General features: G+C 42.4%; 1 protein-coding gene across 1 annotated transcript in view; it reads left to right on the top strand.

Moving 5' to 3' along the window:
* Positions 1–5,423: 5,423 nt before the first annotated feature.
* Positions 5,424–27,940, top strand: part of TRIM2 (tripartite motif containing 2) — a 127,252-nt gene continuing 104,735 nt past the window's right edge. Inside the window, exon 1 of the mRNA XM_082605496.1 lies at positions 5,424–5,533. The gene's annotated coding sequence lies outside the window, so the exon portion shown is untranslated. The remainder of the gene's footprint in view (positions 5,534–27,940) is intronic.

Genomic DNA, 27,940 nt, shown 5'->3' with positions numbered 1-27,940 from the left:
AATAAATGAAATAGAAACAAAGAAAACAATAGCAAAGATCAATAAAACTAAAAGCTGGTTCTTTGAGAAGATAAACAAAATTAATAAACCATTAGACAGACTCATCAAGAAAAAGAGGGAGAGGACTCAAATCAATAAAATTAGAAATGAAAAACAAGTTACAACAGACACCACAGAAATATAAAGCATCCTAAGAGACTACTGCAAGCAACTCTATGCCAATAAAATGGACAACCTGGAAAAAATGGACAAATTCTGAGAAAGGTATAACTTTCCAAGACTGAACCAGGAAGAAACAGAAAATATGAACCCACCAATCACAAGTAATGAAATTGAAACTGTGATTAAAAATCTTCCAACAAACAAAAGTCCAGGACCAGATGGCTTCACAGATGAATTCTATCAAACATTTAGAGAAGAGCTAACACCCATCCTTCTCAAATGCTCCCAAAAAATTGCAGAGGAAGGAACACTCCCAAACTCCTTTGAGGCTACCATCACCCTGAGACCAAAACCAGACAAAGATACTACAAAAAAAGAAAATTACAGACCAATATCACTGATGAATATAGATGCAAAAATCCTCAACAAAATACTAGCAAACAGAATCCAACAACACATTAAAAGGATCATACACCATGATAAAGTGGGATTTATCCCAGGGATGCTGGATTCTTCAATATATGCAAATCAATCAATGTGATACACCATATTAACAAATCGAAGAATAAAAACCATATGATCATCTCAGTAGATGCAGAAAAAGCTTTTGACAAAATTCAACACCCATTTGTGATAAAAACTCTCTGGAAAGTGGGCATAGAGGGAACCTACCTCAACATAATAAAGGCCATATATGACACATCCACAGCAAACATCATTCTCAACAGTGCAAAACTGAAAGCATTTCCTCTAAGATCAGGAACAAGACAAGGATGTCCACTCTCACCACTCTTATTCAACATAGTTTTGGAAGTCCTAGCCATGGAAATCAGAGAAGAAAAAGAACTAAAAGGAATACAAATTGGAAAAGAAGAAATAAAACTGTCACTGTTTGCAGATGACATGGTACTATACATAGAGAATCCTAAAGATGCCACCAGAAAACTACTAGAGGTAATCAATGAATTTGGTAAAGTTGCAGGATACAAAATTAATGCACAGAAATCTCTTGCATTCCTATACACTAATGACTAAAAATCTGAAAAAAAAAATTAAGGAAACACTCCCATTTATCATTACAACAGAAATAATAAAATACCTAGGAATAAACCTACCCAGGGAGACAAAAGACCTATATGCAGAAAACTATCAGACACTCATGAAAGAAATTAAAGATGATACAAACAGATGGAGAGATATACCATGTTCTTGGATTGGAAAAATCAACATTGTGAAAATGACTATACTACCCAAAGCAATCTACAGATTCAATGCAATCCCTGTCCAATTACCAATGGCATTTTTTACAGAACTAGAAAAAAATCTTAAAATTTGTATGGAGACACAAAAGACCCCGAATAGCCAAAGCAGTCTTGAAGGAAAAAAAACAGAGCTGGAGGAATCAGATTCCCTGACTTCAGACTATATTACAAAGCTACAGTAATCAAGACAGTATGGTACTGGCATAAAAACAGAAATATAGATCAATGGAACAGGATAGAAAGCCCAGAGATAAACCCACACACCTATGGTCAACTAATCTATGACAAAGGAGGCAAGGATATACAATGGAGAAAAGACAGCCTCTTCAATAAGTGGTGCTGGGAAAACTGGACAGCTACATGTAAAAGAATGAAATTAGAACACACCCTAACGCTATACACAAAAATAAACTCAAAATGGATTACAGACCTAAATGTAAGACCGGACACTATAAAACTCTTAGAGGAAAACATAAGAAGAACACTCTTTGATGTAAATTATAGCAAGATCTTTTTTGATCAACCTCCTAGAGTAATAGAAATAAAAAAAAATAAACAAATGGGACCTAATGAAACTTAAAACCTTTTGCAATGCAAAGGAAACTACAAACAAGATGAAAAGACAACCCTCAGAAAGGGAGAAAATATCTGCAAACGAATCAGTGGACAAAGGACTAATCTCCAAAATATAGCTCATGCAGCTCAATATTAAAAAAACAAACAACCCAATAAAAAAATGGGTAGAAGACCTAAATAGATATTTCAGCAAAGAAGATATACAGATGGCCAAGAAGCACATGAAAAGCTGCTCAACGTCACCAATTATTAGAGAAATGCAAATCAAAACTACAATGAGGTATCACCTCATACCAGTCAGAATGGGCATCATCAGAAAATCTACAAACAACAAATGCTGGAGAGGGTGTGGAGAAAAGGGAACCCTCTTGCACTGTTGGTGGGAATGTAAATTGATACAGTCACTATGGAGAACAGTATGGAGGTTCCTTAGAAAACTAAAAATAGAACTACTATATGACCCAGCAATCCCACTACTGGGCATATACCCAGAAAAAAAACATAATTCAAAAAAATACATGCACCCCAATGTTCACTGCAGCACTATTTACAATAGCCAGGACATGGAAGCAACCTAAATGCCCACAGACAGATGAATGGATAAAGATGTGGTACATATATAAAATGGAATATTACTCGGCCATAAAAAGGAATGAAACTGGGTCATTTGTAGAGACGTGGGTGGATCTAGAGACTGTCATACAGAGTGAAGTAAGTCAGAAAGAGAAAAACAAATATCGTATATTAACGCATATACGTGGAACCTAGAAAAATGGTACAGATGAACCAGTTTGCAGGGCAGAAATAGAGACACAGATGTAGAGAACAAACGTATGGACACCAAGGGGGCAAAGTGGCAAGGGTGGGTGGTGGTGTGATGAATTGGGAGATTGGGTTTGACATGTATACTCTAATATGTATAAAATGGATAACTAATAAGAACCTGCTGTATAAAAAAGTAAATAAAATTCTAAAATTAAAAAAAAATTTTTTTCAGTATACTCGTGGGATGACCTTTCAAGGAAGGCTCCTGTTGAATCCAGAAGATAGTGAAGCTATAAAAAGTAAGATAAAACATAAAATTAACCATTTTAAAGTGAACAATTTGATGGCATATAGTACATGTGCAGTTATGCTACCACCGCCTCTATCTAGTTCTAAAATAAACTCTGCACCCATTAAGCAGTTTCTCTCCCTTCCCTGCTCCCTCTAGTCCCTGGCAACCACCAATCTGCATTCTGTCCCTATGGACTTACCTGTTCTGGATATTTCACATAAATGGAGTCGTACAATATGTGACCTTTTATGTCTGGCTTCCTTCATTTACTATAATGTTTTTGAGGGTCATCCATATTGTAGTCCTTTTTATGGTTGAACACTATTCCATTGTATGTGTATACCACAGTTTGTCCATTAATCTGTTGATGGGCCTTTAGAATATTTCTATCTGTTGGCTATCTGTGAATAATGCTGCTGTGAACACGAGTATACATGTATTTGTTTGAGTACCTGTTTTCAGTTCTTTTGGCTACACACCCAGGAGTGGAATTGCTGGGTCACATGGTAGTTCTATGTTTGACTTTTTGAAGGAATGTTTTCCACAGTAGCTGCACCATTTTACATTCCCACTAGCAATGTACTGTACCAAGATTCCAGTTTCTCCTTATCCTCCTCAACACTTTTTTTTAATAGCCATCCTAATAGTTGTGAAGTGCTACTTGCTTTGATTTGAATTTCCCTAACGACTAATGATGTTGAGCATCTTTTCATGTGCTTGTTGGCCATTTGTATATCATTTTTGGAGACATTTCTCTACAAGAGCTTTGCCCATTTTTAAATTGGGTTATTTGTCTTTTTGTTGTTGAATTGTAAGTGTTCATTGTGTATTCTGCAAACTAGACCCATATGAGATATATGATTTGCACATACTTCTCCTGTTCTGTAGGTTGTCTTTTCACTTTCTTGACAATGGACTTTGATACACAAAAGCTTTTAATTTTGATGAACTCCAATTTATCTGTTTTTTTCTTTTGTTCATGCTTTTGGTGTCCTGAAGCTTTTTTTATGACAGGGACGTAATGCTTTAGAGGAAAACTAGACCTTTTCCAGAAGGTAACTTTACTTTAAAATCCAGAGCCTTGCAAGTACAGATGTAACAGCTCCTTTGGAATCAATGGAAGAATAGAAGGGCCAGAAGCCACCTCAAGCACTGTTTAGAGAAGCGACTAGAGGAATCTCACTTCAATACAAATTAAACATCAGTGGCAGAATCATAAGTATTTTAAACGTATCATAGATCAGAAAGGACAGTGTCTTTGAATTATTATGTTTAAAATCAAAGTCAGAAGGTTTGATACAAAATTTGTGGAAATGATGATACTGGGTTGGCCAAAACGTTCATTCAGGTTTCTCCATAACATCTTATGGAAAAACCAAAACGAACTTTTTGGCCAACCCAGTATTTCAACATTTTTCTGTTTCTATGCTAGTTAATTTCGGTAGCTACTGTGCTTCCCTTTATCAATAAGGAGACTATTCCAAATTACAATGACTGTATTTTTCTCACAGTTTGTTTGCCTATAATTTACCTGATACCGCAAAGCAGCCAAATGGATCTTAACTTTCTTTTTACCTCAGTGTATTATTTAGAAATATATACAAGGGAAAAAAAGCCACAGTTTATTTTCTGGTTCTTGGTTATTGTCATAGGGTATTGAAAGGTTAAGCTGATCTAGGAGCTTTACAAGCTCAGAAGAGAGAAAACAGCCAGTGTATTTGCCTTCTCCCAAATACACGGAACTAACTTGTTTCGTGTGCATAAGTATGATCAGATTAAGTGAGCATTTTTTTAAAAAAATGTGAGGCATTTATATTTGGGGAATAAAATAAGCCCACTTCTCTGGGTTCTGAAGACAAATGTATCGAATCAAGCATTTTCTCTGTAGATGTAGTGAGTACGTCTCATCGGATATTATATTCAACAAAATAAGCGGGTCATGAAAGCATTGTCCTTGGACTTTGTTCCTTTCCTTTGTTCTTTGATTGAAAAATTCCATTCTACCCCAATGAATACTATATTTTTTATCCCCAGGAGACCAGAGATGGCTAGTGCAACACAAATGTCTGAGTTCTAAAAATATATATTATTATGTGCGAGGCATGCGAACGCCTCCTTGAAAATGCTCTGCAAGCGGTGATTAAACTTTTCAACTTGGACCCCTTTCATGCTGCTGGGCTGGGCCTTCCAGCGTTTGCTCTCTGTCTCCCCTTCTTCAAAATGAAACACAATATCTTAAGCTAACAGAACCCGAAGAGGCTGATCATTGGCTCCCATTGTCCACTGAGGCTGAAGCCCCGCCCCCTTGGCTTGTGCTGACAAGCTGTTTATATTTTTGTAAGGGCCACCCCTTAACTGGGCAGCCTGATGACTATAATGGGCCCGATTGTCTGTGGGCTGCAGAGAGCTGAGTCCCCACATCTGAGGAGGCTGGGGCCCGGCTCTGATGCACTGGAGTGGCTGATATGGAACGCGGGTAAGGGCGCTTCTAAGTGTGTGGTGATGCTTTTTCCGGGCTGGCTGGTTGATCCTGAGCACTGTTTTGGAGAAACGAGTTGTGCTTGAATTGCTAGCTTTTTCCTGGTTTTAATTTTCTGCCTGCTAAAGACGGAGGGAAGAGATCGGTTCTCTGGATTTGCAGGCGAAGCTCATAGGGATCCCTGTCAACGCTGACAAGAAAGGAGAAGGGAAGGAAAAAATTGGGGAGAGATGCAAGCAAGCGGGTTTGACACTAAAGCAACACGGAAGAGGCAAAGCGTAGGGCTACTTTGGTGATGCTGTGAGACTCAAAGCCTGTTTTATTTTCTAACGTAGCTGTTCACAGACGGGAGTTTAGCTTTGCCACTGTGGGGTTTCTGTAAGCCAGCTGTTAGCCCGTGTAACTCAGCTAACCCGCTTTGAAAGGGTCTAAACTCTGCTGGTGTTTTCAGAGGGCAAACCGTAGTAGTCTTGTTTGCCATAAATAGTTCTATTCAGAAATTTGGGAACGGTTTAGAGCTGCAGGCTGTAAAGTTTTATTGCCCCATAAAAGTGCTCAGAAGGTACTAAAGCCAGCTGCAGTGGGGCTCAGGAATGACGGGAAGCCCCGGGCGATTAGAGCATTTGTCCTTGACTAGCCAAGAGAGAAGCCCGCGGAGCCAGAGGACATCACGTGAGAGGTGGCGCTGAGCCCTGAAATGGGTTTCGCTAGCGCTGCTGGGGCTCTGTCTGGTGTCCGGCATGTCGGTGAGCGAGGGCAGACGGCTGTTCATCGGTGCCTGGCTTCATCGCCCTGGACGCCCCCTGGGGCGGAGTAGACACCCCTCCCAGGGCAGAGGGCTGTTCATCGGTGCCTGGCTTCATCGCCCTGGACGCCCCCTGGGGCGGAGCAGACACCTCTCCCAGGGCAGAGGGCTGTTCATCGGTGCCTGGCTTCATCGCCCTGGACGCCCCCTGGGGCGGAGTAGACACCCCTCCCAGGGCAGAGGGCTGTTCATCGGTGCCTGGCTTCATCGCCCTGGACGCCCCCTGGGGCGGAGTAGACACCTCTCCCAGGGCAGAGGGCTGTTCATCGGTGCCTGGCTTCATCGCCCTGGACGCCCCCTGGGGCGGAGTAGCCACCTCTCCCAGGACCGTCATTTTCTTTCTTATTCTCTCTGCCCACCAGCTCGCTGTTTTAAGACCCACACTGCGTCCTGCAATGGAGGCAACTCTTGTGCCAAACGCTTATCAAAAAGGTGCCAGGGGCTCCTCACATCCCAAGACCGGCGGGGTTGGGAACCAGGGTGGCTTCACGTTCTCTCCTTTTCTCTCCTGCCGCTCTCTTCCTCTTCCTCCCTTCCTCGCTCAGACATTTACGGATCCCTAGTCACTATGTGCAAGTCCCTGGGGACATAGAGCTCAGAAGCATGGTGTCGGCCCTGGAAGAATTCACAGTCTGTCAGAGAACCACCAGGGCAGAGTTATGATAGAAATATGTACGAGGCGCGGTGGGAGGGTAGGAGGGAGCACCCTTAGCCAGATTGGGGATATCAGTGAAGGCTTTGTGGAGAAAGGGAGGATTCCAGAAGGGAGTCTTGAAGACGCAGGAGGAGTGGGTCAAATGGACATGGAGGGAAGGGTGACGTGCTAGAAGTCTCTGGTGTGGTCGGTCAGTGGTGGGTCTTGTGAACACCTGTGTACCAGGGCTGGAAACCACTGAGCCGAAGGGTCCAGAGGCAGGAGGCAGTATTCAGGGAACAACTAAACTGCTCGTTTAGTGTGTTTGGAACCTAGTATGTGAGTGAATAAGTGATCCTGGCTGAGATGAAACTGACAGAAAATGAAGCCAAAGAAAATTGTTCCATAAGGCTGAAGCAAAGTGGCAAGACCTTGACACCTGTTTTATCAGGGTAGTAGATATTTAGGGATCCGTCATCTATTTTAAAAAATATATAAATTTATTTATTTATTTGTTTATTTATTAATTTATTTATCTTTGGCTGCATTGGGTCTTTGTTGCTGCGCGCAGTCTTTCTCTAGTTACGGCAAGCGGGGACTACTCTTCGTTGCAGTGCACGGGCTTCTCATGGCGGTGGCTTCTCTTGTTGCAGAGCACAGGCTCTAGGCACGTGGGCTTCGGTAGTTGTGGCATGCGGGCTCCAGAGCACAGGCTCAGTAGTTGTGGCACACAGGCTTAGTTGCTTCGTGGCGTGTGGGATCTTCCCGGACCAGGGCTTGAACCCGTGTCCCCTGCATTGGCAGGCGGATTCTTAACCACTGCACCACCAGGGAAGTCCTCCATCATCTACTTTTGTGTTTGTTTAAATTTTTCATAATAAATTTTGTAAAAAGTAGGATGCACCAAGACCAGAACATAGCTCAAACAGAGCTGAACTTGAATCCCAGGTCTTCTGGTTTCTAGTGACTACAGGAGACCTTGTCAAGTTACTGAACCCCGCCAGTTCTCATTTTCCTCATCTGAAAATGGGAGTAATAATGTCCACCTCACTGGGCTGTTATGAGGATTGAGATGATAGAACATGCAGACATCCCTCCATAGTGTTTGGCATGGAATCATACCTTTTCCCTCTCCGATGAACCATCTCATCCATTCTGACTGAGGTTTCCAGATGATGCTGTAGGGGGTTCCAAGCAGGGAACCTTGAAATGTTCTGTAAGCTACACGAGCAAGAACCTGCAAAGCAAGATATTGAGCTGGAAGCAAATCTGGGGCTAGACAAGTGGCCTGAAAAACATCCACACCACAGACTGACACGTGTGAGTTTACCAAGGTTAGCCCTGCAGATGGCTAAGGGACAGAGAGCCCAGTGACCTTGGCTCTCCCAAGGCCTCCCTACCTAGAGCAATGGAACCCCAATTTGATTTACATTTATAATCCCTTGCATTTCACGTATTCTCTGTCTACTTAAATTGTCAAGTGAGGCACACTCACACCGCCACTCACATGCAATTAATGATAATTAATAAGCATGCAGTTTGGTCATCCTGGGGGTTAAAAGGACCCATCAAGAAAGATGGAAAGCAGATCAGAACCATAGACAGGGATTTCATCCCCTGGGGAGCCCCTGGGAGCCATTTAGATAAGCATCATCTCACCTCAAGCCAAACCTGCTGGGAACAGGATCCCTTATCACACCCGCAGTCCTGTTCAGCCTTTCAAGGAGAGCATTTCCTGGTATGTAGGTCTTTAACTACCAGGTGTGTTTGCCCACTCTTGGCCCTTGCTTTCTAGTACCATACCTGAGGAGTCAACACTGAGGGAACGGCACCCTTCACGTTTTGCAGCTCTTGTGCAAAATAGGACTTCAGTGAAATTCCTCAACCGGTTGACTGTACAGAAACCGCAAGGAGCCAAAGGGCCAAGCTCTGACTTTACAAGCGCCAGATACGCTTCTTGACACCGGTCTCTGCAACTAACTTGGCAAATGCTGTCCATCCTTAATGGTTGTGTAGGGGGGAGGTATTTAAGTCTATAGCATCCTCAAAGCCTCGGTACAGACCTGGTCAGGGCAGGCCGTGTCCAATGTGTGTTCTTCAGTGTGTTACGGAGCTGAGCCTATCTTCACTGAGATCCCACCAGGGACCCTCCAAGGACAGAGTTCTCACTGGGTGTGTTTGTCCCCCCTCCGACTTCTCCCACTCTGCCCACAAGGGTAAAACAGAGTTCACGCTGAACTTTGAAGCTGTAACCTGGCCTCAGAACTATGTACCATAAAGGGCACTCACGTGTTTTCCAAGGTAGTTTCAAGTCCGTATAGTTTCCTAGTCACAACACTGGGTGATTTCACTTTAACTGCAGGAGCTTTAAGCAGAATCTTTCTGAGGAGCCTCTTTGTGCAAAAGCCCTGTGAAATCTGCGAGGCCAACTCCTTCCATGGTCCTCAAGTGCTCCGCGGGCGCCTGGACCATCACTGCATTTCCACGACTGCCCAGGAGAGCCGAGTCTCTTTGCTATGTCACTAACACACAGGTTTTCGCACTGGGAACCAAGCGACAAGAACCAGGACTCTTAGGATACAGGATTCTTGTCCTGTGCTCCTCACTGGATGATTCTATTATCTTAAGAGCATTTTTAATGAGAAAACAGCAGCCATCGGTGATTTCTCAGAAATGTGGCCCATTTCAGTATACCCTCAGGGAGGCTAGCTCTTGTGTCTTCTGGATACTTTCTGTGATCTGGGCACACTGAGGGGGGGGGGCAGCATAAATATTAATTAATGCCAGTCCATTAGGAAAAGAAAATGGAAAGACCCCTAGAGCAGTGACCCTACAAGCCCCAGAGGCCTTGCTGGAACTGTGACAAGGAAAGGCAGTGACACGGCCTGAGAAAAGCAGCTTTCTTCCCACACTCAACTCAGGCACTGAAGCAGGGGTGGCATTGTCTGCGCTGTCGCTGGCGGGCGGGAGGGGTCCCTGGCAGCCCTGGCAGCCGCCCAGCATCCCCCATCGCTGTCCGGGGTATTCAGGGACCACGGGCCTCCTCGCCGACCGGGGCTCCGCAGCTGCCGTCTGCACACAGACCTGGGGCTCATTACGAGGGGCAGGGTCCTCGGGGGAGGGGACCTGGGCTCAGGGCGGAATAGGGCCGGTGGAGGGAGGGCTTGGCGACCGCCGATCCTTGTCCTTTCCGGGAATTGGAGTCACTGGGTCAGAGAAACGTCTCAATACCTTCCGGGTTTCCAAGGCTGGTTGTAAACCTGCTCCTTTAGGGTGGAAACCACGTCCTTGTATCCTCACCCTTATGAGGGCTTTAGGATCCGGGTGGGGAAGGGAGTCCATCAGAGCAGCTCCCAGTTCTTTCTGTGGAAGCTGATACTGCAGATCCCTTCCCCCGAGTGGTTGTAAATCTCCCTTCTCCTCCATTTTTGTTTAGTCTATGAAAAGCCTGAGAAGGGGATGGGGGCGGCAGGCAGGGAGAAGAAAAGAGGCGGAGGGGGGCGGGGCTGGAGAGGAGGAAAAGCTTCCAGCTCCTTCCTCTCGCCAAGGCTTGTTTGTTACTGCGGTGGGAGGTTTTGTTTGGGGGCCTTTCGTTTTTTCCTTTGAATCGACGCAGCCCGTTGTGGTGCAGCCCGTGGAACAGCTCTTTCCAGCTCGTAGCCCCCAGGCCGAGGCTTGTGTCTCTAATGCCTTCTATTAACGCCGGGGGAGCTTCGGTTTTGTTCTGATCTCCTCCAGTTCCCAGTCATGCACTTTCCCAGCCCTGGACTGGGGAGTTTTGTGCGTGTGGTAGAGCACAGAGCCGTCAGGCTCCAGCCCTTAAAATGGAGGGACTAACACTGATTAAGCACCAACTGTATGCCAGGGACTGTTCTAAGTGCTTTGTGTATACGAACCAGTTACCCCTCCAAGGTAGGTATTATCATTCTCTGTTTTCAGGTGAGGAAACCAAGCTTGGAGAGTTAAGAAAATTGTCCAGGGTTGCACAGCTGGTCAGGGGCAGGCTGGCATTCTGGCTCCGGAAGCTGCATTTTTAACCAATATGCGATACCCCCAGGGATGCATGGTATTCTTTCATATGTATACAGAAGAGTGTATGTATTCAGGCCCCTATTTCTGGTTATTTAACTTCGTTCAAAATTTTTTCCTATTATTGATAATATAATGATGAATGTTTCTGTAATAATAGCTAATAATTCTTAACATTTATTGAACTGCTAACGGTGACAGACACTGTTTCAAGTTCTTTATGCATCGTAACTAACTTAATCTTTGTGACTACGATGAGTACTGTTTCACCAGTGAGGAAAGCGAGGCCAGAGCAGTTGGTTAAATATTTTGCCCCAGGTTGCACAATTAGGACGTGGCAGACTTATCTCAAAGCTGTTGGTCTTATGATGCTGTCTAGACATAGGTCTGTGACCACACCTCTGATATTGCTTCAGGAAAGATTCTGAAGCTGGAATTACTAGGGCAGAAGATAGAAATATTTTTAAGGATCTGCGTATATATCACAAAATTATTTTCCCGGAACACCGGATACTTATGCTAATTTGTATTCCCATGAGTGCTATGCAGTTGATTAAGGAATCTAAACAGTTGCATGAGCCCCTGGGCGATGTGCCCATAAGCCTTTTGGATGTTGTCAGTTAATCTGGGCATTTACTATCATTCATGATATTATTTTTATGAAAATAAAATATATGTCTGCTTCAAAACTACATTTTGGTGGGAGCATCTGAGGTGCTGGTAATGTTCTATTTCTTGATCTGGATGGTGTTTACCCTGTTATCACAAGGATGAACTATCCTTGTGATAATTCATGAAGCTATTGCCTTAGAACTTATGCACTTTTCTGTTTGTAATTTATACTTAATAAAAGTTTATTTACACACTACTATGTGTAAAATAGGTAAACAACAAGGACCTATTGTATAGCACAGGGAACTATATTCAATCTCTTTTAATAACCTATAATGGAAGAGAATCTGAAAAAGAATATATATATGTATAACTGTATCACTTCGCTGTACACCTGAAACTAACACAACTTTGTAAATCAATTGTACTGCAATTCTAAAAATTTAAAAATTAAAATTTATTAAAAAAAACACTATCAGGGACTTCCCTGGTGGTCCAGTGGTTAAGAATCTGCCTGCCAATGCAGGGGACACAGGTTTGATCCCTGGTCAGAGAACTAAGATCACACATGCTATGGGGCAACTAAGCCTGTGTGCTACAACTATTGAGCCTGTGCTCTAGAGCCCGTGAGCCACAACTACTGAAGCCTATGCACCACAACTACGGAGCCCATGCGCTCTAGAGCCCATGCACCACAACTAGAGAAAAGCCCGAGCACCGCAACGAACGATTCTGCATGCCACAATTAAGACCCGTCGCAGCCAAATAAATAAATTAATTAAAAAAAAAACTTTAAATATAACCTTTTGGAAGTTAGGGATAGAAAACATTGGAATCCATTGTAAAGAATAAGAAAATGACTCAGTCATCACCATGTTTTCTCCACGTGTTGGATAAAAGGAGATTTTTTTTTTTTTTTTTTTTTTTTTTTTTTTTATGCATATATTTTTTATTTTCTCCCATTTTTTTAATAACAAATTTAATCAGTTATACATATACATATGTTTCCATAACCCCTCCCTTTTGCGTCTCCCTCCCACCCTCCCTATCCCACCCCTCCAGGCGGTCACAAAGTACCGAGCTGACCTCCCTGTGCTATGCGGCTGCTTCCCACTAGCTATCTACCTCACGTTTGGTAGTGTATATATGTCCATGCCGCTCTTTCACTTTGTCACAGCTTACCCTTCCCCCTCCCCATATCCTCAAGTCCATTCTCTAGTAGGTCTGTGTCTTTATTCCTATCTTACCCCTATGTTCTTCATGACATTTCTTTTTTCTTAAATTCCATATATATGTGTTAGCATACAGTATTTGTCTTTCTCTTTCTGACTTACTTCACTCTGTATGACAGACTCTAGGTCTATCCACCTCATTACAAATAGCTCAATTTCATTTCTTTTTATGGCTGAGTAATATTCCATTGTATATATGTGCCACATCTTCTTTATCCATTCATCCGATGATGGACACTTAGGTTGTTTCCATCTCCGGGCTATTGTAAATAGGGCTGCTATGAACATTTTGGTACATGTCTCTTTTTGAATTATGGTTTTCTCAGGGTATATGCCCAGTAGTGGGATTGCTGGGTCATATGGTAGTTCTATTTGTAGTTTTTTAAGGAACCTCCATACCGTTCTCCATAGTGGCTGTACCAATTCACATTCCCACCAGCAGTGCAAGAGTGTTCCCTTTTTTCCACACCCTCTCCAGCATTTATTGTTTCTAGATTTTTTGATGATGGCCATTCTGACTGGTGTGAGATGATATCTCATTGTAGTTTTGATTTGCATTTCTCTAATGAGTAAAGATGTTGAGCATCCTTTCATGTGTTTGTTGGCAGTCTGTATATCTTCTGTGGAGAAATGTCTATTTAGGTCTTCTGCCCATTTTTGGATTGGGTTGTTTGTTTTTTTGTTATTGAGCTGCATGAGCTGCTTATAAATTTTGGAGATTAATCCTTTGTCAGTTGCTTCATTTGCAAATATTTTCTCCCATTCTGAGGGTTGTCTTTTGGTCTTGTTTATGGTTTCCTTTGCTGTGCAAAAGCTTTTAAGTTTCATTAGGTCCCATGTGTTTATTTTTGTCTTTATTTCCATTTCTCTAGGAGGTGGGTCCAAAAGGATCTTGCTGTGATTTATGTCATAGAGTGTTCTGCCTATGTGTTCCTCTAAGAGTTTGATAGTGTCTGGCCTTACATTTAGGTCTTTAATCCATTTTGAGCTTATTTTTGTGTATGGTGTTAGGGAGTGATCTAATCTCATACTTTTACATGTCCCTATCCAGTTTTCCCAGCACCACTTATTGAAGAGACTGTCCTTTCTCCACTGTACATTCCTGCCTCCTTTATCAAAGATAAGGTGACCATATGTCCGTGGGTTTAACTCTGGGCTTTCTATCCTGTTCCATTGATCTATCTTTCTGTTTTTGTGCCAGTACCATACTGTCTTGATTACTGTAGCTTTGTAGTATAGTCTGAAGTCAGGGAGCCTGATTCCTCCAGCTCCATTTTTCGTTCTCAAGATTGCTTTGGCTATTCGGGGTCTTTTGTGTTTCCATACAAATTGTGAAATTTTTTGTTCTAGTTCTGTGAAAAATGCCAGTGGTAGTTTGATAGGGATTGCATTGAACCTGTAGATTGCTTTGGGTAGTAGAGTCATTTTCACAATGTTGATTCTTCCAATCCAAGAACATGGTACATCTCTCCATCTATTTGTATCATCTTTAATTTCTTTCATCAGTGTCTTATAATTTTCTGCATACAGGTCTTTTGTGTCCTTAGGTAGGTTTATTCCTAGATATTTTATTCTTTTTGTTGCAGTGGTAAATGGGAGTGCTTCCTTGATTTCTCTTTCAGATTTTTCATCATCAGTATATAGGAATGCCAGAGATTTCTGTGCATTAATTTTGTATCCTGCAACTTTACCAAATTCATTGATTAACTCTAGTAGTTTTCTGGTAGCATCTTTAGGATTCTCTATGTATAGTATCATGTCATCTGCAAACAGTGACAGCTTTACTTCTTCTTTTCCAATTTGGATTCCTTTTATTTCCTTTTCTTCTCTGATTGCTGTGGCTAAAACTTCCAAAACTAGGTTGAATAAGAGTGGTGAAAGTGGGCAACCTTGTCTAGTTCCTGATCTTAGTGGAAATGGTTTCAGTTTTTCACCATTGAGGACGATGCTGGCTGTGGGTTTGTCATATATGGCCTTTATTATGTTGAGGAAAGTTCCCTCTATGCCTACTTTCTGCAGGGTTTTTATCATAAATGGGTGTTGAATTTTGTCGAAAGCTTTCTCTGCATCTATTGAGATGATCATATGGTTTTTCTCCTTCAGTTTGTTAATATGGTGTATCACGTTGATTGATTTGCGTATATTGAAGAATCCTTGCATTCCTGGAATAAACCCCACTTGATCATGGTGTATGATCCTTTTAATGTGCTGTTGGATTCTGTTTGCTAGTATTTTGTTGAGGATTTTTGCATCTATGTTCATCAGTGAGATTGGCCTGTAGTTTTCTTTCTTTGTGACATCCTTGCCTGGTTTTGGTATCAAGGTGATGGTGGCCTCGTAGAATGAGTTTGGGAGTGTTCCTCCCTCTGCTATATTTTGGAAGAGTTTCAGAAGGATAGGTGTTAGCTCTTCTCTAAATGCTTGATAGAATTCACCTGTGAAGCCATCTGGTCCTGGGCTTTTGTTTGTTGGAAGATTTTTTATCACAGTTTCAATTTCAGTGCTTGTGATTGGTCTGTTCATATTTTCTATTTCTTCCTGATTCAGTCTTGGCAGGTTGTGCATTTCTAAGAATTTGTCCATTTCTTCCAGGTTGTCCATTTTATTGGCATAGAGTTGCTTGTAGTAATCTCTCATGATCTTTTGTATTTCTGTAGTGTCAGTTGTTACTTCTCCTTTTTCATTTCTAATTCTATTGATTTGAGTCTTCTCCCTTTTTTTCTTGATGAGTCTGGCTAATGGTTTATCAATTTTGTTTATCTTCTCAAAGAACCAGCTTTTAGTTTTATTGATCTTTGCTATCGTTTCCTTCATTTCTTTTTCATTTATTTCTGATCTGATTTTTATGATTTCTTTCCTTCTGCTAACTTTGGGATGTTTTTGTTCTTCTTTCTCTAATTGCTTTAGGTGCAAGGTTAGGTTGTTTATTCGAGATGTTTCCTGTTTCTTAAGGTGGGATTGTATTGCTATAAACTTCCCTCTTAGAACTGCTTTTGCTGCATCCCATAGGTTTTGGGTCGTCGTGTCTCCATTGTCATTTGTTTCTAGGTATTTTTTAATTTCCTCTTTGATTTCTTCAGTGATCACTTCGTTATTAAGTAGTGTATTGTTTAGCCTCCATGTGTTTGTATTTTTTACAGCTCTTTTCCTGTAATTGATATCTAGTCTCATAGCATTGTGGTCGGAAAAGATACTTGATACAATTTCAATTTTCTTAAATTTACCAAGGCTTGATTTGTGACCCAAGATATGATCTATCCTGGAGAATGTTCCATGAGCACTTGAGAAAAATGTGTATTCTGTTGTTTTTGGATGGAATGTCCTATAAATATCAATTAAGTCCATCTTGTTTAATGTATCATTTAAAGCTTGTGTTTCCTTATTTATTTTCATTTTGGATGATCTGTCCATTGGTGAAAGTGGGGTGTTAAAGTCCCCTACTATGATTGTGTTACTGTCGATTTCTCCTTTTATGGCTGTTAGTATTTGCCTTATGTATTGAGGTGCTCCTATGTTGGGTGCATAAATATTTACAATTGTTATATCTTCTTCTTGGATCGATCCCTTGATCATTATGTAGTGTCCTTCTTTGTCTCTTCTAGTAGTCCTTATTTTAAAGTCTATTTTGTCTGATATGAGAATTGCTACTCCAGCTTTCTTTTGGTTTCCATTTGCATGGAATATCTTTTTCCATCCCCTTACTTTCAGTCTGTATGTGTCTCTAGGTCTGAAGTGGGTCTCTTGTAGACAGCATATAGATGGGTCTTGTTTTTGTATCCATTCAGCCACTCTGTGTCTTTTGGTGGGAGCATTTAGTCCATTTACATTTAAGGTAATTATCGATATGTATGTTCCTATTCCCATTTTCTTAATTGTTTTGGGTTCATTATTGTAGGTATATTCCTTCTGTTGTGTTTCTTGCCTAGAGAAGTTCCTTTAGCATTTGTTGTAAAGCTGGTTTGGTGGTGCTGAACTCTCTCAGCTTTTGCTTGTCTGTAAACGTTTTAATTTCTCCATCAAATCTGAATGAGATCCTTGCTGGGTAGAGTAATCTTGGTTGCAGGTTTTTCTCCTTCATCACTTTAAGTATGTCCTGCCACTCCCTTCTGGCTTGCAGAGTTTCTGCTGAGAGATCAGCTGTTATCCTGATGGGGATTCCCTTGTGTGTTATTTGTTGTTTTTGCCTTGCTGCTTTTAATATGATTTCTTTGTGTTTAATTTTTGACAGTTTGATTAATATGTGTCTTGGCGTATTTCTCCTTGGATTTATTCTGTATGGGACTCTCTGTGCCTCCTGGACTTGATTAACTATTTCCTTTCCCATATTAGGGAAGTTTTCAACTATAATCTCTTCAAATATTTTCTCAGTCCCTTTCTTTTTCTCTTCTTCTTCTGGAACCCCTATAATTCGAATGTTGGTGCGTTTAATGTTGTCCCAGAGGTCTCTGAGACTGTCCTCTGTTCTTTTCATTCTTTTTTCTTTATTTTGCTCTGCAGCAGTTATTTCCACTATTTTATCTTCCACCTCACTTATCCGTTCCTCTGCCTCAGTTATTCTGCTATTGATCCCATCTAGAGTATTTTTTATTTCATTTATTGTGTTTTTAATCGATGCTTGATTCATCTTTAGTTCTTCTAGGTCCTTGTTAACTGTTTCTTGCATTTTGTCCATTCTATTTCCAAGATTTTGGATATGGGAAATAGAATCTTGGATCATCTTTACCATCATTATTCTGAATTCCTTTTCAGGTAGAGTGCCTATTACCTCTTCATTTGTTAGGTCTGGTGGGTTTTTATCTTGCTCCTTCTCCTGCTGTGTGTTTTTCTGTCTTCTCATTTTGCTTATGTCACTGTGTTTGGGGTCTCCTTTTTGCAGGCTGCAGGTTCGTAGTTCCTGTTGTTTTTGGTGTCTGTCCCCAGTGGCTAAGGTTGGTTTAGTGGGTTGTGTAGGCTTCCTGGTGGAGGGGACTAGTGCCTGTGTTCTGGTGGATGAGGCTGGATCTTGTCTTTCTGGTGGGCAGGTCCACGTCTGGTGGTGTGTTTTGGGGTGTCTGTGGACTTTTTATGATTTTAGGCCACCTCTCTGCTAATGGGTGGCGTTGTGTTCCTGTCTTGCTAGTTGTTTGGCTCAGGGTGTCCAGCACTGTAGCCTGCTGGTCGTTGAGTGAAGCTGGGTGCTGGTGTTGAGATGGAGATCTCTGGAAGATTTTCGCCGTTTGATATTATGTGGAGCTGGGAGGTCTCTTGTGGACCAGTGTCCTGAAGTTGGCTCTCCCACCTCAGAGGCACAGCACTGACTCCGGGCTCCTCAATTTGGGATGATGTGTTGTCTATTCATGTATTCCACAGATGCAGGATACATCAAGTTGATTGTGGAGCTTTAATCCGCTGCTTCTGAGGCTGCTGGGAGAGGTTTCCCTTTCTCTTCTTTGTTCTCACAGCTCCTGGGTCTCAGCTTTGGATTTGGCCCCGCCTCTGCGTGTAGGTAGCCGGAGGGCGTCTGCTCTTCGCTCAGATAGGACAGGGTTAAAGGAGCAGCCTCTTCGGGGACTCTGGCTCACTCAGGCCGGGAGGGAGGGAGGGGCACGGAGTGCGGGGCGAGCCTGCAGCGGCAGAGGTCGGCGTGACGTTGCACCAGCCCGAGGCGCGCCGTGCGTTCTCCCAGGGAAGCCGCCCCTGGATCCCGGGACCCCGGCAGTGGCGGGCTGCACAGGCTCCCGGAAGGGCGGTGTGGGCAGTGACCTGCGCTCGCACACAGGCTTCTTGGCGGCGGCAGCAGCAGCCCCAGCGTCCCACGCCCGTCACTGGGCTCCGCGCTTTCAGTCGCGACTCGCGCCCGTCTGTGGAGCCCCTTTAAGCAGCGCTCTTAATCCCCTCTCCTCGCGCACCAGGAAACCAAGAGGGAAGAAAAAGTCTCTTGCCTCTTCGGCAGCTCCAGAGTTTTCACGGACTCCCTCCCGGCTAGCTGTGGCACATTAGCCCCTTTCAGGCTGAGTTCTCGCCGCCAGCCCCAGTCCTCTCCCTGCGCTCTGACCGAAGCCCGAGCCTCAGCTTCCAGCGCTGCGCGCCCCGGCGGGCGAGCAGACAAGCCTCTCGGGCTGGTGAGTGCCGCTCGGCACCGATCCTCTGTGTGCGGATCTCTCCGCTTTGCCCTACCCAGGTATGTGGGGAGTTTCTTGCCTTTTGGGAGGTCTGGGGTCTTCTGCCAGCGTTCAGTAGGTGTTCTGTAGGAGTTGTTCCACGTGTAGCTGTATTTCTGGTGTATCCGTGGGGAGGAAGGTGATCTCTGTGTCTTACTCTTCCGCCATCTTACCCGGAAGTCCAAAAGGAGATTTTACAAGAAACAGTTTCTTGATTCCTTTTTTTCTCATCTCTAATACGAGAATTGAATAGACGTTAAACCACAATATTCCTAAGAAATACAGTTCTAAAAATGTCCTTTGCCTGTTTCTATTGTTTTGGTTTTGTCCAAGAAAGGTTTTTTCTTTGAAACTTCAAAAGTATGACACAAATTTAAAATAGTCAGGGCTTCCCTGGTGGCGCTGTGGTTGAGAGTCTGCCTGCCGATGCAGGGGACACTGGTTCGTGCCCCGGTCTGGGAGGATGCCACATGCCGTGGAGCAGCTGGGCCCGTGAGCCATGGCCGCTGAGCCTGCGCGTCCGGAGCCTGTGCTCCGCGGTGGGAGAGGCCACAGCAGTGAGAGGCCTGCGTACCGCAAAAAAAAAAAAAAAAAAAAAAAAATAGTCAGAGTTATGATGAATGAGTTTTTGGCAAGGACTTGAGAATAATGATTATGACCCCAGAGAGAGTTGTTCTCTTTCTGTCTTCTCTTTCTAATGTGTTCTTCCTTAATATTTGGTTTTGAGATACTGGGTTCTGTGATATGGCCTGATGCCTCTATTCAGCAATGTCCCTAAAGACTCAGGTACATCTTTCCATGGCTAATGGATCAGCCCAAGAAGATCAATATATCATCATTTCAAGAAAACATTATAAGAAAGTATGCTCTTACTCTAATGGAAGCCAGTTGCAATTTCCTTATCAATGGTTGTAAAATATTATTTTAGTGCTTATTTCCCTCTGCTGACTTTATATTCGATCTAAAATGAATTATTTAGCCCCATTCAATTTCTTAGTTCCTGGACTCCAGTTGTTATTGTTATCAGTTTTTATTCCTCTGCCACAGAGAACTGATGTGGCTGCAGGATGAGGACCTTTCATGACAAGACAGAAGGAGCCATGTTTCCCAGTTCTTCCTTTCGTTTCTCCCCCCACCCCGCCAAAGTCTCAACGTGAGATTCTGTGAGTTCTTTTATTGAGCTATTAATATTCCTTTATTTAGACTGACTTTCTTCCATTTCTACCAAATATCTCACCACTGTGTTCGTCTGCTCAGGGTGACATCACAGAACACCGTAGGCTGGGTAGCTTAAACAACAGAAATGTATTTTCTCACAGTTCTGGTGGCTGGAAGTTCAAGATCAAGGTGCCCACATGGGTGGGTTCTGATGCGAGCCCTCTTACTGGTTAGCAGATAGCAGCCTTCTCACTGTGTCCTCACATGGTCTTTTCACTCTGCATGTGGAGAGAGAGAAATCTCTGGGGTCCCTTCCTCTTCTTATAAGGACACTAATCCTATTGGATTAGGGCCATACCTTATGACCTCATTTAACCTTAATTACTTCCCTAAAGGCCCCGTCTCCAAATATCCCTGAAATAAATGGGGGTAAGGGCTTCAACATATGAATTTGAGGGAGGGCACAACTCAGTCCATAACATTACCAGAGTAACTACAATTAAAATTCAGCTTTGTTGGGACTTCCCTGGCAGTCCAGTGGTTAAGACTGCACACTTCCAATGCAGGGGGTGTGGGTTGGATCCCTGGTTGGGGACCTAAAACCCCACGTGCTGCGCGGCCTAAAAAGAAAAAGAAAAATTAAGCTTTGTTTTCCCTTTCAAAGTAGGTCTTTTTTTCCCCCTAGTGTTTCTGTTAAATGACATTTAATTTTTTAATATGTAAAACATTTTTGGATTTCTGCTAACTGTACTATGGGAATCTAGACATAAAGAAGACATAGACCTACTCAAGTAGATGCCTCCAGGGGTTTATATAAAGTAATGAAGGAGATGATTGCATGCACAAAGAACCAGAATACATAGAAGACTGGAGATTCTTTAAAAGACACCATGCTATGCTATGGGATTCAGAGGAAAAGATTATCCTCCTCCAAGGGCCACCATTTGAGCATCATAATCAGGGACAGGCAGGCTGTGGACTGGGGAAGATGTAGACAAGGCCACACCAGGCTCAGCAGGAGTGGGCACCAGGAAGCAGGAAAGTGCAGTGCAGTTGGAACTGAGGGAGTCAGGAGGGAGCACTGTGGAGGCTAATCTTAGGGCATAAGAGCGGGTTGGTCATGCTCTGAAATCAGCACTTAAAAAGAGTCACTGTGACTAAATGGCCCTTGACAATCTGGATATTTTGTCTCAGTAATTCTGATGCCATCAATTTTTTCTCCAGGGTTGCAACAGACCAGTTTCTTTGTGCACCAAATGAAGTATGTAGCTGGCTGTGCGGTGTGTGGGAGAGGGAAGGGGAGAGAGAGGAAAATGAAGGAATGAGACTGTATCTTTAAAAAATAAGGTCACACTTACCTGCCGTGGCAGGATGCTCACACAACGAAAGCCATGAGAACACCAAGACTAGCTGAGAGAACAGCAGAGTCTTTCCAAGTTCCCCCCCCCCACCAAAATATTTCACTTACAACACTTGATGTAAACATATAAACTGGCAACATAAAGAAAATATTCATGGAAGGGAGCATATTCAAAATGTTCCACATCACTAGTGATCAAATAAATACAAAATTTAAAAACAATGAGTTACTATTTTCTCCTTATCAGATTAGCAAATATTTTAAAATGATACTGCTGGCGAGGGTGTGTGTCTCATGGCGCACATTGCTAATGGGAATGTAAACTGTTACAACCTTTCTAGAAAGTAATTGCACAATGTTTTACTCTCTTGAGAGCCCCAGAAATATTAATACACTTTGATGGGATAATTCCACTTACAGGAATCCATGCTGAGAATACCGAGGTGTGGACAAAGGGGTGTGTTTAACAATTTCACTGAAGTTTAATTTATAATAATTGGAAATTTAGAAACAATCTAAGTGTGAACTCTTGGAAAACTGGCTGCATAAATGACGTATCAATTAATGGAATATTCTTCAGCTGTTTAAAAATGTGTTTTCAAATAATTTTACCGATATAAATTTGCATATTATAAATATGTTTTAAAAAAGCATTTTCCAAAATTATGTATGTAATAAAAATATGCATGAGGAAAAATATAGAGATAATAAATTGTAATGATATTTATTCATATTACAAATATTTATTAAGCATATTGTATGTCTGGCAATGTATTCGTCTGTAGGTAGTGGGTCTATAGATTATCTATTTTATTCTTTATACTTTGCTGGGTTTTCCAAATTTTCTAGAGCATTTAATTGCTTTTTGTCCAAAATATGCATTTTAATAAAACCTTTCTTAATAAAACCTTTCTATATTTTAGGGCCCAAGTCCACCCTTCCATAAAGTATTTTGTGGTTACACTAATAGGAAATAACCTCTAGCTTTTCTATGACTCTTTCATACTGATCTTAACATATATGGTCTTGAATTGGAGCCACTCTATGTATGATGTTCATCCCAACTGGTTTGGGAGCTACTGGAGAACAGGGATTATGATTTAGAGGTCCTGAGTACCTAAGCAAAAGCCTAGCTCTCCTTCCCCACCTTCCATAAAGCCTTTCCTGCTACTTGAAAAAGTGGGTGATTTTTTCTTCCCTTGAATCCTCAAAACAGCTTTTATGCCTCTTTTATTGGAGGTCCATTCTGCTTTGGATGATAGTTAATTGTGCTTGTCTTGACCCCCTATTCGTCACCCAACTCCTGATTATAGGAAATGAATCTTGTTCCTCTCTGTGCCCAGAGTGGTGCCTTGTATAAGGTGTGTGTTTAATAGACAGTTGGACCTATGACTGAATGTGTATTGTGTTAGAGAGTGTTCTAATTTCATTCTTTTACATGTAGCTGTCCAGTTTTCCAAGCACCCACTTAATGAGGAGACTGTCTTTTCTCCATTGTATATTCTTGCCCTCTTTGTCATAGATTAATTGACCACAGGTGCGTGGATTTATTTCTGGGCTTTCTATCCTGCTCCATTGATCTATAAGTCTGTTTTTGTGTCAATACCATACTGTTTTGATTACTGTAGCTTTATAGTATAGTCTGAAGTCAGGAAGCCTTATTCCTCTAGCTCTGATTTTCTTTTGCAAGATTGCTTTGGCTATTTGGGGTCTTTTGTGTCTCCATACAAATTTTGAAATTTTTTGTTTTAGTTCTGTGAAAAATGCCATTGGTAATTTGATAAGAATTGCATTGAATCTGTAGATTGCCTTGGGTAGTATAGTCATTTTGACAATATTGATTCTTCCAACCCAAGAACGTGCTGCATCTTTCCATCTCTTGTGTCACCTTCAGTTTCTTGCATCAGCATCCTAAATTTTCACAGTACAGGTTTTTTGCCTCCTTAGGTAGGTTTATTCCTAGCTATTTTATTCTTTTTGATGTGATGGTAAAGGGATGGTTTCCTTAATTTCTCTTTCTGATCTTTCATTGTTGGTGTATAGAAGTGTGACAGATTTCTGTGTATGGACCTATGATTGAATGAACATGGGCTCTTTCCAGCTATTTCCAACAGGTGCCCTGCAGTTAGCACCTGCTCAGAAGAGTTGAAGACTGCTGTACAGGCCCAGGAGCAGAAGGTGAGATCAGAGATGCCTACAAAGACTGAGTATCCCCAAAGCACTGAGCAATGGTAGTCATGAAGCCCAACCCCCCAGAAGAATCTGCCAGGAAATAACTTCACCTTAGACCTGTGATGCCCCCAATACTACTCTTTAGCTCCTCTCTGGGTCCTGAGAACTTCATCTGTAAAGCTTTGCCTTCTTTCACCATTTCACAAACTCATAGAGATGAATTCCCCAAAGAATTCCACTCCTCCAGTCATAAATTGAACATCATAGATTTGCCCTGCTGCCCATTTCAGGCCCTAATCCCCCAAAGGTGGTCATTAAGAGAAAAGTTTAAAATCAAGGACTGCATAAATATAATTTTAGAATAAAAAAACACAAGGAAATAAGGCACAAGATTCGGTTCCATGGAACTTGCGTTTATTGTGCTCCAAATTTTTGCAAAGCCTTGTCCTGGGCACTGAAAATAATCCAAAGATTAAATAGGACATTGATCTCATTCATTAGATCTCCTGTGAATATACCGCACTGTAACAGGAAAGGGGGGAGTGGAGGGGAGGTGGGGGGTCGCTGCACAGGGCTGCAGGGGTCTGCAGTGGGACTGGATAGAGGTGGGAAATAAATGGAAGAGCTGTTGGAAGTTATGCTCATAATTGTGGACATTGATATTTTGGGTCTGTGCCCAGGAAATGTAAGATGTGGGTGTAAAAGAGTTCTGAGCACAATTTTCAATGTTTGTATGGGGGCTGGGTCCTCCGACACCACCAAGCAATTCTCTGCAACACCAGCAGGGTGTCCTACAATTCAGCTCAACACTGACACTGCTACCTAGAGAGAGCATCAGACTCCACAGGTTAAAGGTTTGGTCGCACAAGACTACACCCCCACACACATTTCCACCCCCTTCCACCCGCTTCCGAGGCCAGTCACAAGTCCAGGTTGTCACCTATGCTTCTGATCCACCGGCTACAGACAAGAGGTTTCAACGACCCCTTCCTTGGGCTCGATTAATTGGCTAGAGCAGCTCACAGAACTCAGAGAAACATTTTTCTTGCTAGATCACCAGTTTATTACGAAAGGATATAACTCAGGAACAGACAGATGGAAGAGATGCACAGGGCAAGGTGTGGGGAAAGGGTGAGGAGTTTCTATGCTCTCTCCAGGTGCACCACTCTCCCCAGATCTCCATGTGTTCCCCAACCTGGCTCTCAGAACTGTGTCCTTTCGAGTTCTTATGGAGGCTTTATTACATAGGCATAACTGATTAAATCATTAGCCATTGGCGATTGATTCAACCTCCAGTCCCTCCCCCTCCCCAGAGGTCAGGGTGTGGACTGAACATTCCAACCTGCAAATGACAATGTTGGTTCTCCTGGCAACCAGCCCCCATCCTTAGGTGTATAAAAAGACATTTAACGTTAAAAAAAAAACATTCTTATGGGTCTCATCACTTAGGAAATTCCAAGAATTTTAGGAGCTCTGTGCCAGAAATGGAACGAAGACCAAATATATATTTATTATAAATCACAATATCATGGGGTGGGATTCAGATAGAATAGGGAAGTCTTTAGGAAAAAAACCAGAAACCAAAATTCTAAGGCAGTATTGGATAGAATGTGTGATATGAGACAGGTTGTCACAGAAAAAAAAAAGATAGAAAGGGCTTCCCTGGTGGCACAGTGGTTGAGAGTCCGCCTGCCGATGCAGGGGACACAGGTTCATGCCCCGGTCCGGGAGGATCCCACATGCCGCGGAGCGGCTGGGCCCGTGAGCCATGGCCGCTGAGCCTGCGCGTCCGGAGCCTGTGCTCCGCGGTGGGAGAGGCCACAGTAATGAGAGGCCCGCGTACTGCAAAAAAGAAAAAAAAAAAAGATAATAAAAGATGGTATTTAACAGAACCCAGCGCATCTGTCAATGTTCTTAGCTACTGTCAACACTAGTTAGTTTGAGCATAAAAGGAATTTGTTAAAGAATATTAAAACACCATCAAGAAAGTGAAAGACAACTTACAGAATTTAAGAAAATTTTCTCAAGTCTTATTTCAATAAGGGACTTGTTTCCAGAATATAAAAATTAAAAAATAAATTTAAAAAAGCAATTAAAGGGACTTCCCTGGTGGCGCAGTGGTTAAGAATCCGCCTGCCAATGCCGGGGACATGGGTTTGAGCCCTGGTCTGTGAAGATCCCACATGCCGCGGAGCAACTAAGCCCATGCACCACAACTACTGAGGCTGCACTCTAGAGCCCGCGTGCCACAACTACCGAAGCCCACACGCCTAGAGCCTGTGCTCTGCAACAAGAGAAGCCACCGCGATAAGAAGCCTGCGCACCGCAACAGAGAGTAGCCCCCCGCTCACCGCAACTAGAGAAAGCCCGCATGCAGCAATGAAGACCCAATGCAGCCAAAAATAAATAAATAACAAGACAAAAATGGGCAAAGAATGATGATTGCACAACAATGTGAATGAATGTGCTTAATGTCACTGAACTGCACACTTCGAAATGGCTAAAGTGGTAAATTTTATATATTTTTAACCACAAATAAAAAAAATTTTTAATGGGTAAAGGATTTTAATAGACATTTTTTCAATGAAGATACACAAATGGTCAAAAAGCACATGAAAAGATATTCAACATTATTAGCCTTAGGGAAATACCAGTAAAAACCACAATGAGATACCACTTTATACCCACTGGGAAATTGGAACCCTAATATAATATTGCTAGTGGTAATGTAAAATGATGTAACTGCTTTGGAGAACAGTCTGGCAGTTCCTCACATTTTTAAACATAGAACTACCACATGACCCAGTAATTCTCCTCCTAGATATATATCCAAGAGAAATGAAAATATATTTCAGACAAGAACTTGTACACAAATGTTCATAGCAGCATTATTCATACTAGCCAAAAAGTGAAAACAATCCACTGATGAACAGGTAAACAAAATGTAGTACATCCAGACAATGAAATACTATTTGGCAATACAAGGGATGCTGTACTGCTATGTGCTACAACATGGATCAATCTTAAAAAAATTTTGCTCAGTGAAAGAAGCCAGACACAAAAGGCCACATGGTATATGATTCCATTTATATGAAATGTCCAGAATAGGCAAATTCACAGAGACACAAAGTAGATTAGTGGTTGCCAGGGGCTGGGAGGAGGGGGAAATGGGGAGTGACAAGCTAGTGTGTGTGAAGTTTCTCTTCAGGGTGATGAGAATGTTCTGGAATTAGAAGTGGTGATGGTTGCACTACCTTGTGAACATACTAAAAGCCACTGGAGTGTACACTTTGGTTTTTTTTTGAAGATTCTTTTTTTTATTGAAGTATGATTTATAATGTGTTAATTTCAGGTTTACAACAAAGAGATTCAGTTATACATATATATATCTTTTTGTTAAAGATTCGTTTCTCTTATAGGTTATTATAAGATATTGAGTATAGTTGCCTTTGCTATACAGTAGGTCCTTGTTGGTTATCTATTTTATATATATGGGTTGTCCACTTTAAATGGATGAATTTTATACTCTGTGAATTATATCTCAATAAAAGCAGTTGTGGGCTTGGGGTTTTTTTTGTTTTGTTTTGTTTTTTGGTTTTTTTAAAAGACTATTACATGACTCAGAGAATCTTCAAGAAATACAGAAACTTGCATTTCTTGAAGGCTTGGAGGCTACCCCACTGAGAACAATGCCTGAATGGTATCACAGGATGGTTCCAGGATGAGCCCCAGTACCGCTCCTCCGGGCACAGGCACCTAGGACCTTCGCCCCTGCTGCTTCTGGGCCTCCATACCCTTCCACCAGACTCCATCACCTCACAGAAAGCAGCTTCCTTAGAGTCTGATTTCCCATATTGCTTTCATCCAGACTGAAGCCTAGCATCTATCTGCCTGACTGCCAGAGCCTAGGCCGCAGTTTCGAGCCCTAACTGCAAAGGAGGCTGAGAAAGCAGGCTGGTTGTAGGAGACGTGTCAAACAAATGTCCACCGGCACCCCCCCCCCCACTTCCCTCAGGGAGTTTGCCGGACAATGACTTTATTTTATTGTTTTATTTTAATTTTTATTTTTTTTGGCCATGCCGAGAGGCATGCAGGATCTTAGTTCCCCGACCAGGGATCGAACCCACGCCCCCTGTGTTGGAAGTGCGGAGTCTTAACCACTGGACCGCCAGGGAAGTCCCTGGACAGCGATTTTAAAGTCACAAAATATTGGAGCTAAACAACCCCTTTGAAGTTCATGTGTTCTGACAGTTCTCCAATGA

The sequence above is a fragment of the Mesoplodon mirus genome (assembly GCF_964341445.2).
Source record: "Mesoplodon mirus genome assembly, chromosome: 2".
NCBI classification, from domain to species: domain Eukaryota; kingdom Metazoa; phylum Chordata; class Mammalia; order Artiodactyla; family Ziphiidae; genus Mesoplodon; species Mesoplodon mirus.
Note: the sequence above shows the minus strand (reverse complement) of the source record. Positions and strands in the feature narration are given on the sequence as shown.